Consider the following 27,819-nt stretch of genomic DNA (forward strand, 5'->3'; position numbering starts at 1 on the left):
TTCATATCTCATGTAGGACAACCTCTGAGATAGGTGTCATGGGTACCATTGCTTTTCACCAAAGAGGACTTTGCCCATCAGGTTATATTGTTAGGAGCCAAAGCAGCCAGCAGGCCCACTGAGTTTGTTTGATTTCAGAACCCTCACTAGACACATTGTAAATGGCTCCCCCAGTCAGCTTGACTTAGTACCAGCTTTGGAATCAGAAGACCCAAGTTCAAGTCTTCATTGTCAGTCATTTTCATGGCCTGAGTTATTTGTCCCACCCTCAAAAGGGAATAGTAGAGAACAAATGTTACGCCTAATTTCAATGTTATGCCAGTATAAATTTTAAATTTGTAAAATTTATGTTGTTATCTTATTTTTAAAGAAGTATGTGAAGAGAAGGGTTGTTGGTGCTTACTGATAGCCAATTGCTAAAACACCTTTTACTACGAGCTTCTCAGCAAGCAAAACTAGACAGACATGTCTGTGCCAATGGCTGTTGGGTGTTGTCTTGAATTTTGTCACTTCTGATCACTAATAACCCACTTACACACTAAGTAGGCACTTATTCATACACAGAACAATTCCTTCTGCAGTATTCAACCTGCCATCTGGTCCTATCCTGAATTATGCTAATTAGTTAACACAGAGCTATGCAGTGGCAGAGGGGTCTGGAAAAGTCCCAGTAATTGCTTCAAGATAGGAAAATTGTATTCTGGAGTCCAGCTGGAAAGCAAGTGGTAACTTGGCATTCTTTTATCTTTATCACAAGGAGGATCCACCAACTCCACTGACCATGTATATTAAACAGTGAAATGTCCTCCTTCCCACCTTCCCTTGTCTGAAGAGAAGGCTGTGTTACTCTCTCTGTACCCCACGAGAAAACCACAAGCTCAGGCTTCCCAGGGTTGTCTCCATTCCAGATCTCATGCATGTGTTTAATTGGCAGAGGGCTAAGAACTAAACTAGAACCTCTTCCTGCTGCTGGGATCCTTGAAATAAAACACAGGAAGATGAATTAACTTCTTTTGTCACGCACTCTTAGCTTCTTTGATCTTTTGTATTCTAACCTCTGTCAAACTAGAGCTTTTCATATCTGATATGATTGTCTTAGACAGAAATCTCACGTGATTATTTTTGCATTCTTCTTGGGGAGAGAATAAATAGCTGTTCCTTCTACTTACCTAGAAGACAGAATGCAATTTGAAACAATCACACTTGCTTGTGGGCTACCAGGCCTCACTCAGAATCCCAGACCTGCACAATTGTGGTGGGTGGGAGACAGTGTGGAGGCCTTTCTTATGTGGAGTATGTTAGGATCAAGAAGGCATCTGGCTTTGTGCCTTGAAAAACATATTTAACATCATAATCATGTTTTTTAATGAAAGTGATGTTCAAGTAAATAAAACAGAACTTCTCTTTGGCAGGTGTGTCAAACACAGATGAGAGTGCAGCTGCTTATTGAGCAAAAGGGTGATAAGAGAATCAGAGAGGAAGCCAGAACCCAGGCCCCAGGGTCCCAGCCCAGTAGGGTGAGTGCGCTGCAGCTAAAGAGCATCAACTTAGAAAACCTGCCACCACTGAGAGGAGAGACCACATGGCTGAATAGAGGAGGAGTCTCGTTCAGAGCCACTCAGAGAAATTCAACCAAAAGCAGAGGTAATAATTGGAAGAAATGGAGGACATACACCCTGAAAGCAAAAATCATTCTGCAATAAGAGACTCATAGATCAAGTAAGACATAGATAAAGGAATAAAGTAACCAGCCAGTCCACCTGGCTGCTGGTGACATGCTATACTGGGGTGACTACCTGGCACATTTGAAGTCTTAAAAAAAGAAATAAAATGATTCTATTAAAATAGTGTGGCCAAATCAAGCCATATGGGATGGTATGTAAGGTCCCCTGCTTCTTCTGCCTTTCTCTGGACACAGGACACCACAGCCGAGCAGTAAATTCCACAGACAACAGTGGTGAATGACCTGCTCGCTGAACATTGACTATTTTTCCTTTTTTACTTTCTTTTTTTTTTTGATTTTTAAAAAAGTTTTATTTAAGGAGAAAAAGAAAAAAAGCAGAAAAAGGGTAGAATTTATACAGAATTTCAGAAAAAAAATAAACAGTAGGAAATCACTAGTTAATGGATTACATATTGTCATCTTAGAAATATTTGTTCAAGTTACAAAATTAAAGCTTATATAGTGGACATTCAAACAGTGAGACCAAACAGTTCTATTTAATGATCCAACAAAACTCAGTAATATCATTGTCTATCTTATACACTTCAATATACATGCAGTTAATATCATTTAGAGCACTTTTTTTTCCTGTCTTTTGTACAATGACTATTACACATTTTGGGTTTTGTTGCTCCCACAGTTCTTATTACTTTTTTTGGAAGACAGTAAAACCAAATGTGACATAACAGAACAGAGTTGGTCAAATCAAAAGAGTGGACATAATAGATAATGTAAAAACATAATATAAGGTGATCAACAATGGTTACCATAATGTCTCCCTCTATCTCTAATAGAATTGCCTATATCATCAGTTATAATAAAATTGAACAAAACAGTAAAGAACGAAACCAACAAAACCAAAACGTTGGGGTCATTACAGGTCTTCAAAAGTAGATAATATTCAACCAGAATGGGCATCATAATGAATTCCACTATCTTCACAGCTGTTGCCTAAACTTTCGAACCTGGTACTATTATGACGTCGTTTTCTCCAAAATAGCTGTTCCTATCATCCAACCTTCTCTGCCTCATTTCTGTTGAGCTCTTTTTCTGTCATTAGTTGTCAGTTGGTCTTCTTCATTTTGTTTTCTGCTCCATTCATTGTGGCCTCTCTGCCACTATTTCTGGATTCTTCATTTTTTAGAATATCCTGCAGTATTCTCTGTAGAGTTAAATTGGTTGTTGCATATTCCCCTAGTTCCTCTTTACCCTGGAAGCACCTTGTTTTTCCATCAATTTCCAGGGATAGTTGTGCATGATATATCAATCTTGGCTGGAGGTTATTATCTTTCAAAGTTTGAATTATTTCCCCCACACTCTGCGTGATTTGATGGTTTGTGCTGAGAAGTTTGCTGTAATTCTGATGGGTGTTCCCTTGTAAGTTATCTGTTTCTTGTCTCTGATGGCTTTTAATATTCTGTTCTTATATTGGATTTCTGGTATTTTGATTATTATATGCCTGGGTATAGCTCTGTTTGGGTTGTAGGTGGCTGGGGTCCTGAATGCTTCATACATCTGAGTATCTTTACCTTTTGCTAAATTAGGAAAATTCTCCTGGATTATTTCTGCAAGTAGCTTTTGTAGTTCATTTGTGTTCCTACCTCTTCTTTTATGTTCCTAATTCTTAAGTTATAGATCCTCTTATCATCTTCTAGTCTTTGTATTATTGCTGTTTGTTTCTTTGTTATTTTTAAGAAGTTTTTCATTTCATGCTCCCATTTTACAAATCTGGCCTCCAGTTCAGATAATCTATCCTTAGTTTCTTTCAAGCTGTTATGCCAGCTTTCAATAGAGTTTTTAGTTTCCTGGTAATCTCTTTGAACCTGCTTCATGTATTCTATGTTTTCTCTATTTTCTCCATCAAACAATTCTCCCCTCTTTTTCTGTTCTTCCATTCCACCATCTGTTTTTTCTTGGGTGGTACTTAGCATTTCTCTAACTATTCTGCTTATGTCTAGCTTCAGGTCATTAATAACTTCATTCCTGAACTTGTCTATGAGGCTCTGGAGATAGCGCTTTATGTCTATTGGTGCTGTCTTTGCTATTGCCTGTTTCTCAGGATTGGGGGCCGAGGGGCCTTTCTTGTTGCTCCCTCTTCCCATATTCTTTGTTCCTTATATATGCAAGCATATATAGGAGGCCCAGCTTCCTTCCCTGTTGGCCACAGTCTGATTGAATTGCGCTAGCTAGGTGTTCCCGCCCACCGCAGCACACCAGGGAGTTACAGACCAGGAAGCCTATACGGGGCCCGCCCCTCCAAGTCACCTTCAGGTGCTGGGACCTGGGTTGTGCTAGCCTACTGGGTCTCAGCCAGTGGCGCCATGCAGGCTAGGTACTGCCCACCAATCCTGCTTGACAGGGGGATATGTGACTGAAGTCACTAGAGTGCCCTGTTCTGGCAAGTCTGCCTGGTCCCAGAATGTCCTCTGGTGGAGCCTCCTAGACAGTGGAAGAGTCCCAGTTTCTCTCACTCACCGCAGGTCAATGCAAGGCTCCCCGCCCATCCCACTCTCAACTCCATTCACCGAATCCCGTTCTCAGAGCTTTCGTGCGTCTCTCTCCCTGCCGAACTGATTCAGATGCAGCTGCAGTGGCAGGAAACCCAAATCATGGCTTCCAATGGCACGGGCTCCCATGCTGAGGCTTTATCTGTTCCTGTTGTAGCACCAGGATTGCATTCCCAGTTGGTTTCTCTCAGCCCAGTTCATTCTTGGGTCAGCAGGGCATGTCTCCTCTTGCTTAGGATTCCTCACTCTGCACCATTCCTAGATTCTAAGCTGGGTCTTTCAGAGAGCCTCCGTAGCTGCTGCTATCTGTCCGCCATGTTCTCCTGGAAGAGCTCCCTTTTTTTCTTTTCTTTTTTCTTCCCTTTCATTCTGTACACCAGAGAACTAATTGAAACCTCTAGGAACTATATTAAAGACTACAAGTGCATAGTAAAAGGAAGAACTAACCCCTTCGCCATGACCCGTGGTTAGAGAGATGGAGGAATTAGACAGCCTTGAACCACTGGAGTGAGGCCTCAGGATGGCCCCATGCCAAGGGCAGGTGCAGAAAAGCACCCTGCAGTAGCAGCCCCCTCTGATAAAGTTACAGACTACACTGGCGGTGGGAGGCAGTGGTGAGGGACTTTGTAAAACAACAAGTGGGAAGGTAGCACTTCCCCTTGAGAGAGGAGTAAGAATGGGACTGAGCAACCTTGGACAGCAATGTCAGAGGCAGAAGACCACAAAGCTTCCTATCCACTCTGCAACAGATGGACCTCAAAGGAAAGAGACCTGCCAGTGGAAGAGGAGCACAGAAAGCTGAGCAAGGACCAGGAGGAGCCAACAGTGTACGGGACTGTGAACAGCTCTCGTCTCTGTCTGAAAGCAACAGGGAGAGACAGGCTGAGAGGAAAAGGGTAAGTAACAGACTGCTAATGGACACACTGGAAGTACTGACTGAAGACTCAGGCCCCAAGGTTCCACAACTGGAGGCCAAGATCAGTCTCAAACCCACCACAAACTGTACTGCTGGCTTGGCAGTTTTATCCAACTGTTTTGGGCTCTCAGTATACCAGAGGAGCTTTTTTTCTATTTTATTTATTTATTTAGATACTGGGGATCAAACTCAGGACTGCACACTTGCCAGGAAGGTGCTTATGCTGCTAAACTGAATCCTGGCCCTATATTATTTATTTTATTTTATTTTCTTCCTTTCTTTGCTGGTTTGATTTCTTTTCTTTTTTCTTTAACATTTTCTTTTTATTTTTTTATTTTACCTATATCTTTGTGCTAATCTGTCTTTTTTTCCTTCTTCTCAATTTACTTCTCTGGACTTAATCATATTTTCATATGAATCAATAGTCTCTCTAATACTTCTAGTTAAGTTCAAAAATCCCTTGTGTACTCCCTCATTCTTTCTCTTTTGCCTTCTTCTCTAGTTTCCCAGAGCTTCTGTGATCATCCTTTGTCCTCCAACTTACTTCTACTTTACTTTCAGTTATCTCTGCCTTATCTACCATTCTTTTTGAAGTTCCCCATTGCCGGGTAAAACCACTCTATGAAGGTGAAATAGTTTGTATACAAGCTCTCAATTTATGATCAATTCTGTTAAGTAATTGTAGGTTTTGATTGTATGATTTAAGGTACAAAATAGTTACCACAGTTTATCAATTTCTAAACTATGCTTGTTGATATTGTTATTGTTACTTATACCACTTTAGCTAGAATATCAATCTGTTGTAATCAATTGTGAGCTTTGTAACAATACTGAGAAATTCTGGGATAATAAGCTAACCACACCCCAGCACCAAAAGACTGGGGACTGAGCGAGACACCAGAATCTCATGCTTAATTAATTGAGAAGGTAGGATCTTGGGAAAGACATGAAGAAAGAGCCTCCCACACATAGATTACATTCCTGAAGAATAGACTTTACCTGGATAGGCCTTGGTACTAGTGACAAGGCTACCTAGTACAAAAAATTACAAGGATTAACACAAGAAAAAAAATGTTTGAAATAGAAAATGATAAGGCACAGAAGCAAATGCAACCTCAGATGTCAGCCCACCCCAAATAAGTCCAGAAGAAGAGAGAGAGGAAAATGGAAGACACACACCTACAACAATTATAAAAGAATTGCTTACCACATCTAGAGTACAAACAGATGAAAATATAGAGGACCACAGGAAAATGATAGAAACCATGAATGACCAGAATAGGAAGAAATAGAATGCATGTGAAAGATTCAAACAGATACTTAAGAAATTAAAATTTCCATTGAAAGTTAGCAAAATCACTTGAACAAAACTTAAAATTGGCTTTCAGATCTTAAATACAGGATCATGGCTAGCAATCACAAAAGGAAATTTCTCTTAAAAATAACAAGGGATCAGGTAATAATTCAACAGGTACAAGATGATGCAAAGAAAAATAACATAAAACTGATTGGTGTCAGTGAAAAAGCAAGACTCAACACAAATTACAAAAAGACTCTTTGAAAAAGTAATAGCAGATTCTGAACAACCAGTGGGCTACAGGTAAAATTAAAGAAGAAGTAAAGCAATACCTACAATTCAATGAAAATGCAGATACAACATACTTTAACCTGTGGTATACCATGAAAGCAGCCCTAAGAGGGAAATATATAGCAATAAGTTGTCACATCAAGAAAATGGAGCTTGCACAAGTAAACAACTTGAGGCTACATTTCAAGTTAGAAAAGAAAGAGCAAGTCAAACCCTAAGCTCGTAGAAGAGAGGAAATTGTAAAGATCAGAGCAGAAATTAATGCAACTGAAACTAAAAAATAATACATAGAATGAATCAAAGAGCTGTTTTTTAAGAGAATAAATAAAATTGATAAACCTCTAGCCAATCTTATCAAGAAAAAGAAAGAAAAAACTCAAATTCACACAATAAGGACTGAAAAGAGAGAAGTCACTACAGATCCCATGGAAACCCAAAGATCATGAATATCTACTTTAAAAATCTCTATTTACATAAGGGTAGAAAACACAGAGAAAATGAACAGATTTCTAGGAACACATGAACTATCAAAACTCAACAAAGAAGATATAACAATTTTGAATAACCCAATATCAGCTATTGAAAATGTGATTAAAAACTTACCAACAAAGAAAATCCCAGGTCCTGATGGATTCATGGCTGAATTCTATAAAAAACTTAGAGAAGAACTGACTCTAATACTCCTTAAACTCTTCAATGAAATTGAAAGAGAAGCAATCCTCCCTAACTCATTCCTAGAGGCAAGTCTCACTATGATACCAAAACCAGAGAAAGACCCAACCAAAAAGGAGAACTATTGGCCAGTCTCTCTAAAGAACATTGATGCAAAGATTCTCAATAAAATACTGGCAAATAGAAAGCAGCAAGTCAGCAAGAAGAATAAACCCCCAACTGGGGTTTATTCCAGGAATGCAGGGATGGCTTAACATACACAATGATCAATAAATGTAACACACCACATCAAAAGCCAAAAACAAAAATCGCATGATCATCTCAATAGATGTAAAAAAAGCTTTTGATAAAGTCTAACACTTGTTTGTGATAAATGCCCTACAGAAACTTGGATTAGATGGTACCTACCTCAATCTCATAAAGGCTATATATGACAAAGCCACAGCCAACATTGTACTATATGGACAAAAACTGAAAGTCTTCACTCTAAAATCAGAAGCAAGACAAAGATATGCGTTATCACCATTCCTACTCAATATAGTTCTGGAAATATTAGCCAGATCAGTCAGACAAGAGAGAGAAATAAAAAGAACAAAGATAGGAAAGGAAAAAATCATTATCATTATTTGCTGATATCATGGTATTTTATATAGAAGACACCAAAAAATTTCATTAAAAGGCTGATAGAAGTAATAAACAAATCCAGCAGTAGCTGGATACAAAGTCAACACTCAAAAATCAATAGCATTCCTGTACACAAACAAAAAACTCACTGAGAGAAAAAGTATGGAAATATTGCCTTTCACAATAGCACCTAAAAAATGAAATATTTGGGAATCAACCCAACCAAGAATGTAAGAAACCTATATGCTGAAAATTATACTACTCTTAAAAAATAGATTGAAGAGGATATTGGAAAATGGAAGGATATTCCTTGCTCGTGGTTAGGAAGAGTCAACATTGTGAAAATGGCTATCCTCCCAAAAATATTATACAGATTTAAATGCTATCCCAATCAAAATACCACTAGCACAACTTACAGATCTAGAGAAAACACTTCTAAAATTCATTTGGAAATATAAGAAATCTAGAACAGCAAAGGCAATTCTGGGCAACAAAGGCAAAGTAGGAAGAGGCATCTCAATTCCTGACTTGAAATTATACTACAAAACCACAGTGATAAAATCAGCATGGTACTGGCAAAGAAATAGACCTGAGTACCAGTGGAACAGATTAGAAGATGAAAACTCAACTACAAAGACACTCAGCCACCTTATATTTGACAAAGGGGCTAAACATGTTCACTGGAAAAAGGATAGCCTCTTTAATAAATGGTGTTAGAAAAATTGGCTCTCCACACGCTGAAGACTGAAACTAGACCCACGTCTGTCACCATACACTAAACTAAAGTCAAAATGGATCAAAGATCAAATATTAAAACAGAAACACTAAGTCATACACTACCTTGGAAGGCAAGGTAGGTAGAAAACTTGGAGACATAGGAGTAAGACAGAAAATTCATGAACAAAATGCAAATTGTACAGGAAATACTTCAAAGAATCAACAACTGGGATCTCATAGTATTAAAAAGTTTTTGCACTTCAAAAGAAATCACCAACAAAGTGAAAAGAAAAGCCACAAAATGGGATATAATTATAGCTGACAATCCCTCAGACAAAGGACTTATATTCAGAATATATAAAAATTGAAAAACATCAAGCCCCCCAAATGCAAAGACTCTTTCCAAAAATGGGCATCTGAGATGAACACAGATTTCTCAGATGAAGATATACAAATGGCAAATAAATACATGCGGAAATGTTTACCATTACTGGTCATTCGAGAAATGCAATTTAAAACAGCATGAGATTTCATCTCACTCCAGAAAGATGGCTGTAATCAAGAAATCAACTGATAATAAATGTTGGTGAAGGGGGAAAAATGAACACTTCTCCACTGTTGGTGGGAGTGTAGACTGATACAGCCACTGTGGAAATCAATATAGAGATTCCTCAAAAAACTAGGATTGGAAGTTCCATTCAATCCAGCTATTTGCCTCCTGGGTGTTTTCCCCCCCAAAAAAGCTCATGTCACAGTGATTTATGTGCACCCATGTTTATAGAAGCACAATATGTAATAGCTAAATCTTGGAAACAACCAAAATGCCCCTCAACTGCAGAGCGGATGAAAAAGATGTGGTTTTTTATACAATGGAATATTACTCAGCTTGAGGCCTTTATAGGGCAACTTGAGACTATCCTCATAAGCAAAATAAGATCCACATTTGTAAATATCACATTGTCTCTCTAGTATAAAAAGTAATAAAAACTGAAAGAGTAATAATATCCAAAATGTATAATAAAATCGTGAAAGTGAAAGGGAGGGAAGGTGCTCTAAATGATATAACTATATGTATGTTTAATTGTGTCAGATAGATGGCCATATTACTAAGTTCTCATTAGATCACTGAAGGGAATGGTTTGCACTGTGTCTGAGTACCTGTCCACCTTAGATGCTTTGATTTTGTAACTTGAGCTTCTATTTCTAAGAGGACAATATGTAACCCATTAACTAGTAATTTCTTAGTGCTAATATTTTTCTTTGAAACATTACCTCTACCATTTTTCTGTTTTTTTCTTGTTTCTTTCTTTCTTTTTTCTTTAAATAAAAATAAATAGAAATAAAAATTTTTTAAAAGTCATAACAAACTTCCCAAGCATAGGAAAACAATCTGACATACTGATAAGTGAGGCATATCAAACTCTGTTTAGCCATAACCAAAATAAATCAACACCCAACCATACAATAATCAAGGCCCCAGACATTCATCACAAGAACAGAATATTAAAAACTTTTACAGGAAAGAAACAGACTATTTATAAGGGAAAGCCTATCAGAATCACAACACACTTCTCAACAGAAAGCCTCAAGTAAAGAAGAGCTTGGAGTGAAGTATTTCAAGTCCTGAAAGACAACAAATTTCATCTCAGATTGATGTACTCTACAAAACTATCTTTTAAAAGTAAAGGAGAAGTAATATATTTTCATGAAAAAGAACAACTGGAGAAATTCATGACCACCTAACAAAAATTACAAAGGGCACTAAAGTATATTCTGAACAGAGACAAAATGACTCAAGTCCAAGAATGACAAGATAAAGCACAATGCACGGCAAGTAATTAAACAGAGAGGAAGAACAGGGAACCAATAGCAGGAAAATAATATGACAAAGATAAACCAATGCATATCTAATCATCAATATAAAAGACCTCAATTCATCAATCAAAGAAACAGGCTGGATCAAGAAACAAGATCCGGCAACACTCTGTATGTAAGAAATATACAAAATTTCAAAAAGAAATTCATAGACTGAAAGTCAAAGATAGAAAATAATACTGCATGTGACAAGAACTCAGAAAAAAGCAGGGTTAAAACTATTCTAATTGCAGACAAGGTGAACTTCAAATCAATAATGGCCAAAAAGAGATAAAGAAGGTCTCATACATATTAGGGGAAAACATCAAAAGCAAGTGATAATAATCATAAATATGCATGCACCAAATATGGGACACCCAAGTATGTAAGACAAATATTAATAGACATGAAAAATCAAATGAGCTCTAACACAGTTGTAAGGAAGGACATTAATACCACACTATCACAAATAGATCAACCAGACAAAAAGTAATCAAAGAAATATCAGAACTGAACAAACACTGTGAACAAAGGGAATCTGTAAACGGACATTTATAGTGTTCTACCCAACATCAGAACACACATTCTTTTCAGCAGCACATAGGAGTTCTCTAAAATAGGCCATATATTAACACACAGAACATGCTTAAGTAATGCAAAGGAATACAAATTACCCCACATGTATTATCTGATCATAGTGCAACGAAACTGAAAATTGATGACAAAATAAACTACAGAAGTACATAAACACATGGAATTTAAACAACACCCTCTTGAACAACAAATGTGCCATATATGAAATTAAAGAAAAAATTAAATAATATATACAACTAAATCAAAATACAGATTCAACATATTGGAATCTATGAGACTACATGAAAGCAGTCCTAAAAAGGAAGTTTAAAGCAGTAAATTCTCACATCAGGAAAACAATGAGTACAAATATACAACCTAATGTTGCACCTCAAGCTTCTAAAAATGAACAGCAAGTCAAGTCTAAAATCCATACAAATGAGGAAATTATAAAGATCAAAGCAGAAATTAATGCAATTGAGACTAAGAAAACTATTAAGAACTCATCAATTGAAGAGTTGGTTGTGTGAAAGAATGAATAAAATTGATAAACCCTTAGCCAATCTTATTTTAAAAAGGAAAGAAAAGACTCAAATTCATGAATTGAGGAATGAAAAGGGTAAAATTACTATTGATTCTGTGGAAGTTCAGAAGACTGTCAATATTTACTTTTAAATCTTTATTCTTGTTGGATGGAAAACACAGAAGAAACGAACAGATTCCTAGAAATCTATAAACTACCAAAACTGAATCAAGAAAATACAAAAATTCTGAATAACTATCAGTTGATGAAATTCAAAATGTAATTAAAAAGCTTACCAACTGTCTTAGTTACTTTTTACTCATTGCTGAGACAAAATACCTGAACCAAAGTTGGGAAAGGAAAGGTTTATTTCTTACAGTTTTTGGAGGTTTCAGTCCACACTCAGTTGTCTCCAAGACAGGTGGGCATGGCTGGACCGCCGTTCATGGCAGCTGCAAATGGCAAGCTCAAACCAGCAAAGAGAAAGACACACCTTCTTCCTGCCATTACATCACATCCTGGCTCCACCCCTATGTGGGTGGAGCACTGACACAATCAACCCAAGCACTAGACAATGAACGAATAACAAATGCACAATTCAAACTCTTGAGGGCTGGGGGACACAGACATAAACCATGACACCAACAGAGCAAAATCCAGGTTTCACTGCTGAATTATACAAGAAATTTGGAGAATATTTAATGATAATACTCCTCAAATCCTCCAATGAAATTGAAAAGAAAGCAATACTTTCTAATTTATTCCTGGAGGCAAGTATTACCTTGATATGAAAACCAGAGAAATATTCAACCAAAAAAGAGAACTGTAGGCCAATCTCCTTGATGAACATAAATGCAAAAATCCTCAGTAAGATACTAGCAAACAGAATGCAACAAATCATCAAGATTATACACCATGGTCAAGTAAGACTCATCCCAGAAATGAAAGGATAGTTCAATGTATGCAAATCAATACTGTAATATACCATATCAGCAGAGTCAAAGACAAAAATCACATGATCATCTCAATAGATACCAAAAAAAGCTTTTGATAATGTCCTAGCACTCATCAATAGTAAAAAAGAAAACCTACAGAAAATCAAAATAGATGGGGTTTATTTCAATCTGATAAAATTCATTTATGACAAAGTACAGTTAACATCATACTAAATTGACTGACACTGTAATCTTTCACTTTAAAATCTGTCAGCATTAACCAAAGCAAATAAATAAGAAAGAGGAATAAAAAGAACAAAGATAGGAAAGAAAGAAACTAAATTATCATTATTCACAGATTCTATAATACTCTATATATGGGGCTGGGAATGTAGCTCAGGGGCACAGCACTTGCCTGGCAAGTGCAAGGTCCTGAGTTCTATTCCTAGCACCAAAAAACAAAACAAAACAAAACAAAACAAAAAAACATAGAAGACCCCAGAAAGTCCACCAAAAAACTTCTAGATATAATGACCAAGTTCAGTAGTATAGCTGGATACAAAGTCAACATTCAAAAATTAATAGCATTTATGTATGCAAACAACAAAATCACAGAGAAAAATTAGGATAGCCATAGCTTTCACAATAGCATCAGAAAAAAAGTGAAATTCTTAGGACACAATCTAACAAAGGAAGTAAAAATTCATATATTGAAAATAGCAGTATTTTGAAAAAAGAAATCACAGAGGATACCAGAAAATAGAAAGGTATCTCTTATTCATGGATAGGAGAAACCAACACTGTGAAAATGGCCATATATCCAAAATACAGATGTAGATTATGTTATTCAGATGTAAAGCAATCTCAATCAAAATACCATTAGCATACCTTACAGAAACAGAGAAAATATTCCTAAAATTCATTTGGAAATAGAAGAGACATAGAACAGCAAAGGCAATGCTGGGCAACAAAGGCAAAGCAGGAGGCATCACGATCCCTGACTTGAAACTATACTACACAGCTAATGTGATAAAACTCAGCATGGTACTGGCAAAAGAAAAATAGAACTGAGATCAATGAAGCTGATTAATTATAAACACAACTACCAACAAACTCAGCCACCTAATTTTTGAGAAAGGGAACAATCATGATCACTGGAATAAAGACAGTCTCTTTAATAAATGGTACTGGAAAAATAGGCTCTCTACATCTAAAGAGTAAAACTAGACTCCTGCCTATTACCACGCACTAAACTAATGTGAAAATGAATTAAATATAAATATTAGAACAGAAACATTAAATCTACTGGAAGAGAAATTAGGTAGAAATCTTGAAAATATTGGTGTAAGCAGAGAGTTCATGAAGAAAATCCAGACTGCACAGGAAATACTTCAAAGAATTACTGACAGTGATCTCATCTTATTAAAACTCTTTTTCACATCAAAAGAAATCACCAACAGAATGAAAAGAAAACCCACACACCCAGAAAATATTTTAGGCAATTGTCCCTCAGACAAAAGACTTATATCTAGAACATAGAAAGAACTGAAAAAATCAGACCCCCATAATTCAAAGACCCAATCCAAAAATGGGCATCTGAGATGAATACACACTTCTCAGATGAAGAAATACCAATGACAATAAATATATTAAAATTTTTTCAATATCCCTGGTTATTCAAGAGATGCAAATCAAAACAACGGTAAGATTCCACCTGAAAGAATGATGCATATCAAAAACCTACCAACAATAAATGCTGAAGGGGCTGTGCGGGAAAAGGAACACTTATCCACTGTTGTTGGAAGTGTAGACTGGTGCAACCACTTTGGAAATCAATATGGAAGTTCCTCAGAGAGCTAGAATTAAAGTTCCCATTCAACTTAACTGTGCCTCTTCTGAGTATCTTTCCAGAAGAATTAAAAAATCATACCACAGTCAAGTATGTGTACCCATGTTTATAACAGCACGATGTGCAATAGCTAAGTCTTGGAAATAGCCCAAATACCCATTAACTGAGAAATATATAAAGAAAATGTGATCTTTATTGCTCCCAGCAGATGAATGCCCACCCAACTTCCAACCACACTAGACTAAGCTTGGAAGATTTCGCAGGCCTAACTAGACCATCCCCAGTGACCTTCTTTCAACCTGAGAGCTGAGGCTGTACGAGGTGAGTTCCAGCACACTGGCACAGCCCAGAGAGAGCCTAAGATGATTCCTCTTAGCAGTTAAGTGCCTGCCCCACTTCCAGCCACACTACACTGGACTCTGCAGGTTTCATGGGCCTATCTGGGTCATGCCCAGTGACCTTCTTTCAACCCAGGAGCTGAGGCTGTGCGAGTACACTTGTGCAGACTGGAGAGAGTCTAAGATCATCGCTCCCAGCAGTTAAGTGCCTGCCCAGCTTCTAGACACACTGAATTAGGCTCAGGAGGTTTCATGGGCTCCATTAGATCACACTTAGTGACCTTCTTCAATCAGGGGAGCTGAGGGCATGTGAGGTGAGTTCCAGCACATCAGTGCTAGCCCAGGGAGAGCTTTGGACTATCACCCACAATGGTTAGGAGCTCACACAGCTTCCTGGAACATCAGAGGTGGCATGGGAGGTCCTGCAGACCTGACTAGACCATACTCAGCAACCTCCATTCAGTCCCAGGAACTGAGGGAATAGGAGGTGATTTCCAACATGACCAGGGGAAGCTTTGGAACATCACTTGAAACATGGAAATACAGGAAAATGACAACACAAAAGGCCAAAATGAAATATCAGACCAGCCTATCCCAAGATAGCCTAGGAGCCATATACAGAGAAGAAAATATTTGTCATGTATCTGAAATATCTGCAATAATAGCAACTGAATAAAGAAGCAACTCTGGGAAGCTTTAAAGGAATTCAAAATACAAATACTTTCCCAGTTAAAAGAAGAAATGATAAAAGTAATGAAAGGGATGCTGAACACATCTAAAGAAGACATAGTTTAAAAAATTAGAGGAACAAAGCAAAAGCAGAATCTCTGGATGAACAACATAAGAAACAAGCAGAATACATGAAGCAGATTCAAAGAGAAATCAGGAGAGAAATACAGGAAATAGAGAAATACAGGAATCAGAGAAATACAGGAAACAAAAATTCCATTGAAAGTTGTCAAAACCTCCTCAATGAAAGTGAAGATAGACTTTCAGACCTCAAAGACAAGATTACAGCTAGGGAACAGGAAAGGAAAAATCTTTTAAAAATAACAAGGACTCAGGAAATAACAATTTGACAGCTGCAAGACGATACAAAGAAAAACAACATAAGATTGATAAGGATAAGTGAAAAGAAGGGGACAACAGAAAGGATGTCAAGAGACTATTTACACAAGTAATAGCTGAAAATTTCCTAAACATGAGAATGGAAACTGACATACAGATGAATGATGTATATAGAACTCCAAATAGCCATAACCAAAATAAAACTACACCCAGCCATATAATAATCACCATCCCAGAAATACAACATAAGAATAGAATATTAAAAGCTGTTAGAGACAAAAGACAGATCACCTACAAAGGAAAACCTAACAGAATCACAGCAGAATTCTCAACACAATGAAGTCAAGAAGAACATGGAGCAAAGTATTTTGGATCCCAAGGGAAAGTGACTTCCAACCTAGACTGATGTTCCCTGCAAAACTGTCCTTCAAAATGGAGAAATAAGATACTTCCATGCCAAAAAACAGCTGAAGAACTTCATGATAACCAAACCAATCCTGCAAAGAATACTGAAAAAACATTCTAGATACACATAGGAAAAAACCACTAAGTAAGGTAGACAATTAAACAGAATGGAAAGGTAAAGATACAACAGTAGAAAGATAACATGTTAACAATAAACCAATATATAACAGTTATAACCATTAATGTAAACGGTCTCAATTCATTAATTAAATGAAATAGACTGGCAAAATGGATCAAGAAACAACATCCAACCATATGCTACCTACAAGAGACCAATCTAACCCAAAACAAAACTCATAGACTGAAAGTCAAAGGATGGAAAACAATACTTCATGCAACAGGAACCCAAAAACAGTGGGGGTAGATATTCTGTTTGCAGACAATGTGAACTTCAAACCAAGAATGATCCAAAGAGATAAAGAATGTCACTACATACTAGTTAGGGGAAAACTTCAAGAGGAAGAGACAACAATCTTAAATATATATGCACCAAATTCCAGAGCACCCAGTTATACAAAGCAAGTATTAATAGAAATGAATAATCAAATTAACAATAACACACGTATACCAGGAGACCTTAACACACCATTGAGACAAAGGGACAGATCACCAGACAGAAAATCAGCAAAGAAATAACAGAACTGAATCTCACCTGTGAACAAATGGACTTAATAGACATATACAGAGTGTCCATCCAACAACATCAGAATATACATTCTTTTCAGCAGTATATGGGAAATTCTCTAAAATAGACCATACACTAACCCACAGAACATATTTAAGTGAATGTAAAAGAGTTGAAATTATCCCATGCATGTTATCAGATCATACCACCATGAAACTAGAAATTAATGGTAAAAAAACAGCAAAAACTCCACAAACACATGGCAATTGAATAATACACTCTTGAGCAATCAGTGGGTAATGGAGGAAATTAAAGAAGACATTAAACAACACCTATAAGCAAACAAAAATACAAATACAAGTTTCTGGAATCTGTGGGATGCAATGAAAGTGGTCCTCAGAGGAAAATTTATTGCAGTGCATTCCCACATCAGGAAAACAGAATGAAAACAAATAAACAACCTGATGCTACACCTCAAACATCTAGAAAAAGAAGAGTAAGTCAAGCCCAAAGCAAAAAAAAAAGGGGGAGGAAATTATAAAATTCAGAGCAGGTACTAATGCAATAGAGACTAAGAAAACAATCCAAAGAATCAATGAATCAAAGAGTTGGTTCTTCGAAAGAATAAATGAAATTGATAAGCCCCTAGACAACTTATTTAAAAAGGGAACAAAAAGCTCAAATTCATGCAATAAGGAATGAAAAAGGCGAAATCACTAAAGACTCTGTGGAAAAACAGAAGATCATCAACACCTATTTCAAAAACCTTTACTCTCATAGGTTTGATAACAGTAGAAATAGATTCCTAGAAACATATAAACCACCAAAGCTGGGTCAAGATGATGTAAAACTGCTGAATAACCCAATTTCAATTAATGAAATTGAAAATGTAATTAAATTCTTACCTACAAAACCCAGTCCCAGATGGATTCCTGTGGAATTCTACAAGAAATACAAAGGAGACTTAATGCCAACATTCCTCAACCTCTTCAATGAAATCGAAAGGGAAGCAATTCTTTCTAAGTTTTTCCAGGAAGCAAATATTACTCTAGTACCACAGCCTGAAAAGGCCCCAACTAATAAAGAGAACTACAGGCCAATCTTCCTAATGAACATAGATGCAAAAATTCTCAATAAAATATTGGCAAACAGGATGCAGCAAATCATCAAGAAAATTATACAACACCATCAAGTGGGATTCATCCCAGGCATGCAGGGATGGTTCAAGATACATAAATCAAAAAATGTAATCCACCATATCAATAGAGCCAAAAGTAAGAATCCCATGATCATTTCTATAGATGCAGAAAAAGCTTTTGATAAGATTCAACACTCATTCATGATAAGAACCTTACAGAAAATTGGAGTAGATGGTCTTTATTTCAATATGATAAAGGTCAACAAACCAACAGCCAGCATCATATTAAATGGCTAAAAACTAAAAGTCTTTACCTTAAAATCAGGCACAAGATAAGGATGTCCCTTATCACCACTCCTATTCAATATAGTACTGGAAATGCTAGACAGAGCATTTAGATAAGAGAGAGAAATAAAAGAAGTAAAGATAGAAAACAAGGAAGTTAAATTATCATTATTTGAAGACAACATGATACTCTACATAGAAGACCCCCAAAACTCCATTGAAAGGCTCTTAGATATAATAAATAAGTTCAGCAATGTATCTGGATACAAGGTCAATACTCAAAAATCAATAGCATTTCTATACATTAAGAATAAAACCACTGAGGGAGAAATAAGAGAATCAACCTTCTTTACACTAGCATTCAAAAAATGAAATACTTAAGAATTAATCTAACAAAAGAAGCAAAGGATCTATTCAGGGAAAATTATAACCTGAAAAAAGAAATCGAAGAGGACCTCAGAAAATGGAAAGACATCCCTTGTTCATGGCTAGGAAGAACAAACATTGTGAAAATGGCCATTCTCCCCAAACTGTTATACAGATACAATGCAATTCCAATGAAAATACCATCAACATACCTCATAGATCTAGAGAAATCACTCCTAAAATTCATCTGGAAGCAGAAGAGACCTAGAATAGCAAAGGCAATTCTAAGCAGCAAAGGCAAGGCAGGAGGCATCACAATCCTTGACTTGAAGTTATATTACAAAGCTACTGTAATAAAATCAACATATTATTGGAATAAAAACAGATCTGAAGATCAGTGGAATAGATAAGAAGATACAGTCACCACTACAAACACACTCAACCACCTTATCTTTGATAAAGGGGCCAAATATGTTCACTGGAAGAACTACAGTCTCTTTAATAAGTGGTGTTGGAAAAACTGGCTCTCCATAGGCCGAAAACTAAAACTAGACCCATGCCTATCCCCATGTACTAAACTGAAATCTAAATGGATCAAAGCTCTGAATATTAAAACAGAAACACTAAGTGTGTTGGAAGAGAAATTAGGTAAAAATCTTGAAGATGTAGGGGTAGGTAGAGAATTCACGAACAGAACTCAAACTGCATGGGAAATACTTCTCAGAATCAACAACTGGGATCATGTTCTATTAAAGAATTTCTGCATGTCAAAAGAAATCTCTAGCAGAGTGAAAAGAAAATCCACAAACTGGGAAAAATCTTAGTGAACTGTCCCTCAGATAAAGGACTTCTGTCTAAAGCATAAAAAAATTTAAAAATATCAGACTCCTGAAATTAAAAGTCCCAATCCAAAAATGGGCATCTGAGATGAATACACGGTTCTCAGACAATGAAATACAAATGGCAAATAAATACATAAAAAAATGTTCATCATCATTACTCATTAGAGAAATGCAAAATAAAACCACACTGAGATTCCATATCGCTCCAGAAAGAATGGCCAGGATCAAGAAAACTACCAACAACAAATGCTGGAGAGGCTGTGGGGAGAAAGGAACTCTCCTGCACTGTTGCTGGGAATGTAGACTGGTGCAACCACTGTGGAGCTCAGTCTGGAGATTCCTCAAAAAGCTGGGATTGGAAGTCCAATTTGACCCAGGTATTCCACTTCTAGGCATATTCCTAGAACTGAAAACATTATACCACAGTGATATATGTGCACCAATGTTTATAGCAGCACAATTTGTAATAGCCAGATGTTGGAAACAACCTAAGTGTCTATCAACTGAGGAACTGATAAAAAAAAAAGTTGTGGTATTTTTATACAATGGAATACTACTTAGCTATGAAGACTGATCACATTGAGATATTTATAAGTAAATGACCTAATGAGACCATACTCATAAGCAAAATAAATCAAACTCACATGTATAAATACAATATAGTCTTCCTACTGTAAGAAATGGTAAGAGTACATAAGATTTTATGGTAATCATGATGCCCCATTACATTTCTTTGAAGACTTTTAATGTTTTCATTCATTAATTGGAATGATTTTATTCTGTTTTGTTTGATTTTATTATGCATGATGGTATGAAAATCTATTTTGAAGAAAACAAGACATTATGGCAGCCATTGCTGATTTAATATCATCTTGCTTTGAAGTCCTACCAGCTTTTGTTTTTCTGTTTCCATTGCTTCTATCATGTTGTGTCTTATTGTATTTTTTTTTTGTCTTTTTCGTTTTTACCGGTACCAGGGATCGAACTCACGACTGCCTGCTTGCAAGGCAGGCAGTTGTGCAGCTGAGCTAAATCCCCAGCCCCCGTCTTATTGTATTTTAATACGTGTGATAGTATAAACAAAATTTTATGGAACATGAGATACAGTCATTGTTCATTTCTTGTTATTTGGTTCTGAATGCCCTGTAATACTTTTATTCTCTTGAATTGTTCTGTACTATTTTGTTATGCTTGATAATGGTGTATGTGAAGGTATGATCAACTATTTCAAAGAAAGAGACATTATGGTAGCTACTGTTTATATCTGTTTGTCTTATAGTGAAGTGCTGTGTTGCTTACATTGTTTCATTGTGATCTGCTTTGTTCTGTCCTCTTTTGACTTAATCTCCTTAAAATAAAAAATTAAAAAAAGAAAATGTGATTTTTTATGTAATGGAGTACTACTCAGCCATTAAGAAGGATAGACTTGTCTGGCTGGGGATTTAGCTCAGCAGCACAAGTACATGCCTGCCAAGCACAAGGTTGTCAGTTCCATCCTCAGTACCAAAATAGAAGGATAAACTTGAGACTTTTATAGTTACATAAATGCAACTTGAGACCATATTCATAAGTGAAATAAACCTGACTTGGATTAGTAAACATCATATTGCCTCCCTGGCATGAGAAACTGAAAGAGTAAATAAGGTCTAAAATGTACAATAGGTATTTTGAAATGGGAATAAACTGTCCAAAAGCAAAAAGGAACTAGAATGTGTGAAAAGGGAAAGGATAAATGGACAAGGGGGAAAAATGTGAGGCAATTATACTATTAATGTCTCTTAGTTCCTTGAAAAGGAAGGTTTGTGCTAATATCGATTGGAAAAAATGTAATGCTTATGGTTTTTACTCTGAATAACTAAAGATAGCAATGTTAATGCTTATTATTCTCCTATTATCTTGTTATGAAATTGTTTTACTCTTTCTCTATAAAATAAAAGAAAGAGCCTGATGTCACCATCACCACACAAGCCTGTCATCTATGGAGGAAACCAAGGACCTGGGTGACAACCCCACCAAATTATCCAGGCTGGCAGGCATGGGCTGGGGTTCCAGGCTATGAACACTGCAGTTTCCAGGACAGTTTTCTTAACATCTGTCTCTAGGAGCAGGGCTTGCAGGGCAGCTGCATGTCAGCTGGGATTGCCGAAAGGCTGCTGGAGTCCAGCACAGAGGGAAGCCGAGTGCCAGGTGTAGAAAGGCCCCAGGAGGGGTGCTGTCCTTCAGTCTGGGAACTAAAGGAGCAACATAGTCTTTTCTCTCCTGTGCCACATTCCCAGTCTCAGGCACAACCCCGTCTAGCTCTGTCAGGAGATACAGGTGACAAGTGACCGGACACACTATCTTGTGTCTGGCTGGAAGTTATTTTAATGACTAGTTGGTGTCAAATTCCTCCTAGATCCAATCGCCATCATCCTACCAGGCCTTATGGGGATCCCAGAATCAGGTTGCTCTGTAATTCAAAGCAGGCCAGACCAGCCTAAAAACCTGGAGCAATCCTGTAACCCAGGGCAGGAGGTGGTACAGAGTTGGCGGGGGAAGCAGATGACTGCCTCTTTCTGGAGAGGACTCTGATTGTGGCATACATCCAGCTGCCTAAATCTCAAAGACTTGCTCCTCCTGGTTTGGTGAAGACCTTTCCCTGGAAGGTCTCTGCACCAGGAGACGACCATAAACATGAGAAGAGACCCAGAGGTCAAATTGCCATGTGAAAATCAATGCAAAAGCTCTCCATTCTATTAGTTCCAGGTACAGGAGATCAATGTCATTCCAATCTTTTAAAACAGAAAATATCTCTGAGATTCAAGGAAGAGGGAAGTAAGTTCAATGCATCATGACACACAAGCACGTTACTCACCACCTCTGCATTCTGAAGAAGTCACCTGTTTTGGGGAGCTCAGCACTAGCACATGGTTACTGCAGTGCCTGTAACCTGTAACCACCTTACAAATTGTTCTTGAGTGTCGGTGTCGCTCCCGGCCGGCAGGAAGAACACACGACAGATTCTGACGGTGTGCAACCTTGTCTTTATTTGTCTCCGCGTGGGCCGCGCGAGGCCTCTGCTCTGCCACCAGTCCTTTCTCACCGGTGGACTTCCTCTATCTCTCTCTGTGCTTCTCTCTCGTGGCGGGAGAGGCACTCACTTTTATAGGGTAACAGTGGCCAATCAGTTCAAAGCGCGCGATGCGGGCTGATTGGCTAACATCAGTTGTTGCTAGGCAGACTATCTTACAGAGCGGGTTGTTTAAGTCGCCAGGGCAATCAGGGGGCAGGAAGCAGGCGCCAACTTGGCTCACTCGATGGGAGGGGTAATCTAGCTCAGGCTTTGCTCTTTCTTACAGGCCTCACGTCCGCCAAGTAAGGCGACCGGGCTCGGCCGCGGCTCCCAACATCTCCCCCTATTTTATTTATTTTGAATGAATGTACGCATCGCAGCCTGCCCTGGATTGAGTGCAGAGGCTTATGCCCTGTGTTGAGGCCCACCATAGGCCCTTGGCTTGGACCCTGGTCGGCCATCCTTGGGTCCGCCAAGGCCTTGAGACCCTCGTCCTTTTTCCAGGGCCAGGAGTGAACTGGACGGAACCTGGATGCACATAGGCATGCACTCATGCCCCTCCATGCGATCCCCTCGGAGAGACATCTAGATCTGGGCAGATTCTAGTAATCCAGCAGCTTTCGTGCAGTATGGGTTGGGCCTGGCTTAGGTCGAGTCGTGCTGGGGAGGCACGCTCTTACCCTTCATTGACTCACCTACCCTGCTGTGTGGTGTCAATAGGGAAGGAGTGCGGAAGACCCGCCACATCTAGACCCGGTCGTAGGCCAGTCGAGCGAGCCATGCGTAAGCCTCGGGGTCATTGTGCCCATCACGGGCTGCTGCCAGGGCCGCATGGGCAACCAGGCGTACTTGATGCCGGGCCGCCGCAAGGCGCCCATTAATAAATGATGTGACCCATCGGAGCAAGCATGGTCCTATAAGCAGGAGCAAGAACAAGGAGCATAGGGTAGCAAGGGTAGCACATAGGGGAGAAAGCCGTTCCAGGCCCCCAAAAAGGGATTGTCCTGCAGTTCTTTTAGGGCTCATCTTGTTGTTGGGTCTGCAGTTGGCCTCTGGTGGAACAGGCCTGATCTTCAGTCGAGGGACTTGTCGCACGCGTCAACCTCTCTGGGACCCACAGTGGTTCTCGTCCCGGTCCCTGCGGAAAGACACAAACCGCGCCTCGGTTCCAGCTAACCACCGGATCCGGGCCCATCCATTGTCCCATCAGGACATCTTTCCATCTAACCCATCGTTTATTTTTTGGGGATGGGGTACAATGTGCCATAGCTGGGGAGCAATTTTCACTGTTTAAGTTTAAAAAATTGTATGTGAATAATGCCATAGATAACTGCGCCTTTGGAGGTAGGCCTTGGCTTACTCCCCCTTTTTGTTTTTTATTTTATTTTATTTTTATTTTATTATTATTATTTTTTTTGGTCTTTTTCGTTTTTTTTAATTAATTAATTAATTAATTTATTTATTTATTTATTTTTTATCGGTACCAGGGATCGAACTCGCGATTGCCTGCTTACAAGGCAGGCGCTTATGCCGCTGAGCTAAATCCCCAGCCCCTGTTTCCTTGACCGGCGTTTCTCTCAGCCTGCTCAGCAGAGAACTCTGCGTACCATGCTCGCCAGTCTAAGTAGCTGCCTGAGCGTAGACATGCTTTTGCCAACTGGGTCCAGTCCGCTGGGGTGAGCGGCCCAGAAGACAAGTTTTCTAGCATAGCTATGGTATAGGGTGCAGTAGGACTGAAGGAAGTGACAGCACTCTTAAGCTCTCTGATCTGCTTTATCTCAAAGGGTTCCCAAACATTGCGCCCTTGACCCGGGGCCATTTGCACAGGATATACTCTATAAGGACCGTAATCTATTCCTTGCATCGGTGGATCCCCTCCGGACCATCGTTCACCCCTCCATAGCCGCCCATGAAAATACCGTCCGCCCTGCGGCGCGACGTCATAGGATGGCGGTCGCGACAGAGTGGAACGGGGCGTCACTTCCTGTGCCGGCTGAGAGAAGGGGGGGTCCCCTGTAGCGGCCTCTCGGCGGGGAACCGCTTCTGGAAGTGAACTCCAGGGCGGAGCGGATGGCTCTCTATCTCCTCCCCGCAAGGGGGCGCTCGGGGGTCCTTTCTCCTCTCTTTGCTTTTCTCGAGCGGCGCACGCACACAATTCGCGGCGCAACTCGGCATAGGGGCTTCGGGCCTCTCGGCTTCCTGTCCCACCTTCTAGTTCCTCCTGGCTATCTGAGTCGGAGGACTCCAGAGCTTGGGTGTTCTCTATCTTTCCCTGGATCTTCTCCCCCTGGACAGACCCCTCCCGAGAGCATTCCGATTTTGCCTGCTCAAAAGCCTTGCGTGCGTCCATGATTTCCGCATCTCTAACTGCCGACGGGAACCCCTTCCCCTCCCCTTCAAGACACGCATGTATCATTTCCCACAGGGGGCGAATAGCCAGCGAAATATCGCCTCCCAATTCCGCCGAGGCGAGGTCCCCACCTAACTTCTCCCATGACGGCAGGTTTAAATGCCCTGTGGGTAAAAACCAGGGAGCCACCCTATCTACCTCCGCTATGGATAGTTCCAGTGTTTTTTGACCTACCCTGAGGTCTCTAGATTTTAAAAGCTTTCTAAGGGCCTTTACCAAGGGCCGTGCCTCTGTGCTCGGTAAATTACCCATCCTCAACCTCTGAGGGCTGTTACTCACCGCGTGTGACTTAGAGAACCCGTCACCTACGCGTGAGCCTGAGGGGAGTCTAAAAGCCCTGTAGGTGCGCGCCACCCAGAGCCCAGGTTTATCCCCTACTCACCTGTCCGGCAGCACCGCGCTGGAGCGTTGCACACCACCGAGGGGAGTGATCAGTTCCCCGTATGGGCCACCAGATGTCGGTGTCGCTCCCGGCCGGCAGGAAGAACACACGACAGATTCTGACGGTGTGCAACCTTGTCTTTATTTGTCTCCGCGTGGGCTGCGCGAGGCCTCTGCTCTGCCACCAGTCCTTTCTCACCGGTGGACTTCCTCTATCTCTCTCTGTGCTTCTCTCTCGTGGCGGGAGAGGCACTCACTTTTATAGGGTAACAGTGGCCAATCAGTTCAAAGCGCGTGATGCGGGCTGATTGGCTAACATCAGTTGTTGCTAGGCAGACTATCTTACAGAGCGGGTTGTTTAAGTTGCCAGGGCAATCAGGGGGCAGGAAGCAGGCGCCAACTTGGCTCACTCGATGGGAGGGGTAATCTAGCTCAGGCTTTGCTCTTTCTTACAGGCCTCACGTCCGCCAAGTAAGGCGACCGGGCTCGGCCGCGGCTCCCAACACTTGAGGATGCAACTCATTTGCTGAGCTCAGAGGCACCATAAAGATGAGCTCAAAAGCACAGCCCTTTCTGCCTGACACTGCACAGGAACTAGCTTGAAGGTCCTGAGGGACAGGGCCTAACCTGACCCTTCCAACATCTCAAGCTGTCAGGTGCTGGGCATGGCTGCTGAGGCAGCATCTCCCTATAATAATCCCCAAATGCCACCTCCCACTATCACAGGGACCCATGGGTGAGGAATGAACAGGGGAAAGGAAAGAAGGAAATACTTTTCAAAAGCCCAGTGTGTGCCAGATATGACATCAGATATTTTCACATTAGCTTGCTTAGTCCTCCAAACGACTATGAAGGATAAATGATACTATTTTTTGTTTGAATAATGAGAAAACTGTGACATTGACTTGAGTTATTAAAGGACAAGGAGACAAAGCTAAAATTCTCTTTTGTCCTGTACTTTTTCCCCTAGGAACCTGGAGAGTGAGCAGGCTGACCAAAAAACAATGCTGATACACACATGGGAGAAATAATCCTGGACATACAAATGCACTCTGTACAGGACCATGTGGCCCCCATTATGACCCTCAGAAAGGCATATTCACATCAGAACAGATGAACAAACAAACCACGGCAGAGCAAAGACAGGAGAAGGACCATTAGTATCCTGCCCAGCAAACGGGGTCCACGTTCAGATGAATACAAGAGTATCGTAAGGGAATTCTGGGTGTTACTCTTCCAGACATCCAGACCTAATTATAGTGAAATATTTCAGAGGTATAAGAACATATCTGTCAAAGTCAACATCAAGCCCAGACATGATTTTGGTGGTAGAGATAATGAAACTCAAAAAATGCTGTTCATAGTTTAGGTATTCAAGAAACCTAAGGTCCTCAAATAGAAAGGATCACACATGAGCCCTGGACTGCACTAGACAGTGCACCCCCACTCCAATCACATCCACCAGAAACCTGTGACTTTATTTAGAAATTAGGACTTTACAGATATAATCACATTAAGTCAATTGAGGAAGAGCCTAAATCCAATATATTTGGTGGCATCCTTATGAGAAGAGGTGTTGGGAGCCGCGTCTGTGATAGCTCGCCTTGCGCGGCGGACGTGCAGCCTGTGGTAAAGAGCAAAGCCTGAGGTAGATTACCCCTCCCATCGAATATGTTAGTTTCCTGCTTACCGCGTAAACAACCCGCTCAACAATATAGTCTGCCTGGCAACTGATGATGTTAGCCAATCAGCTTGCCTTGCTTACTTTAACATGATTGGACACTGTACCCGTATATATACCGGTGCCACCCCTGGGCGGAAGAAGAAGCCAGGTAGAAGCCCAGAAGTAAAAGCCCAAAAGGAGCCGCGGAGAGCGGACCGGTAGAGGCTTTGGGGCAGACTGAAGCACAAAAGGAGCCGCGGGGAGCGGACCAGAGGAGGCTTCAGCTGGGAGAACCCAGGGCAGGCTGTACGGAGAAGGAAAATAAAAAAAGAAAAGGTTGTCCACTACCAGACTTTGTCGTGTGTCCTTCCTGCCGGCCGGGAGCGGACATCGACAAAGAGGAAATTTAGACCTGGAGATACACATACGAGAAGGAGCCATGTGAAGACAGGCAGACTGGAGTTGGCTGCCGATAGACTGTGATCTCCTGGGGATCCCCAACTGTTGGATAAAGGCAAAGATTTCTTCCTAGTCCCCTCAGAGAGAATGTGGCCTTGCCAGCAACTTGGTTTTGAACTTCTGACCCTGAGCTATGAGAATTTATTTCTAACGTTTTAAGTTATTTCATTTGTGATACAGTCGATTCTCATTATTTGACGATTCTGTAATTCCAAAGTCTTCTGCTTGTTGAAATTCATCAATAGT

General features: G+C 39.8%; 1 protein-coding gene across 1 annotated transcript in view; it reads right to left on the reverse strand.

The window, feature by feature from the left end:
* Window positions 1-27,819, reverse strand: part of LOC100720742 (guanylate cyclase soluble subunit beta-2-like) — a 98,224-nt gene that overhangs the window by 39,526 nt on the left and 30,879 nt on the right. The gene's annotated exons all lie outside the window — the stretch shown is intronic.

The sequence above is a fragment of the Cavia porcellus genome, unplaced genomic scaffold (genome assembly GCF_034190915.1).
Source record: "Cavia porcellus strain 051 isolate PalLab524CR breed Dunkin Hartley unplaced genomic scaffold, mCavPor4.1 scaffold_21, whole genome shotgun sequence".
Lineage (NCBI taxonomy): Eukaryota > Metazoa > Chordata > Mammalia > Rodentia > Caviidae > Cavia > Cavia porcellus.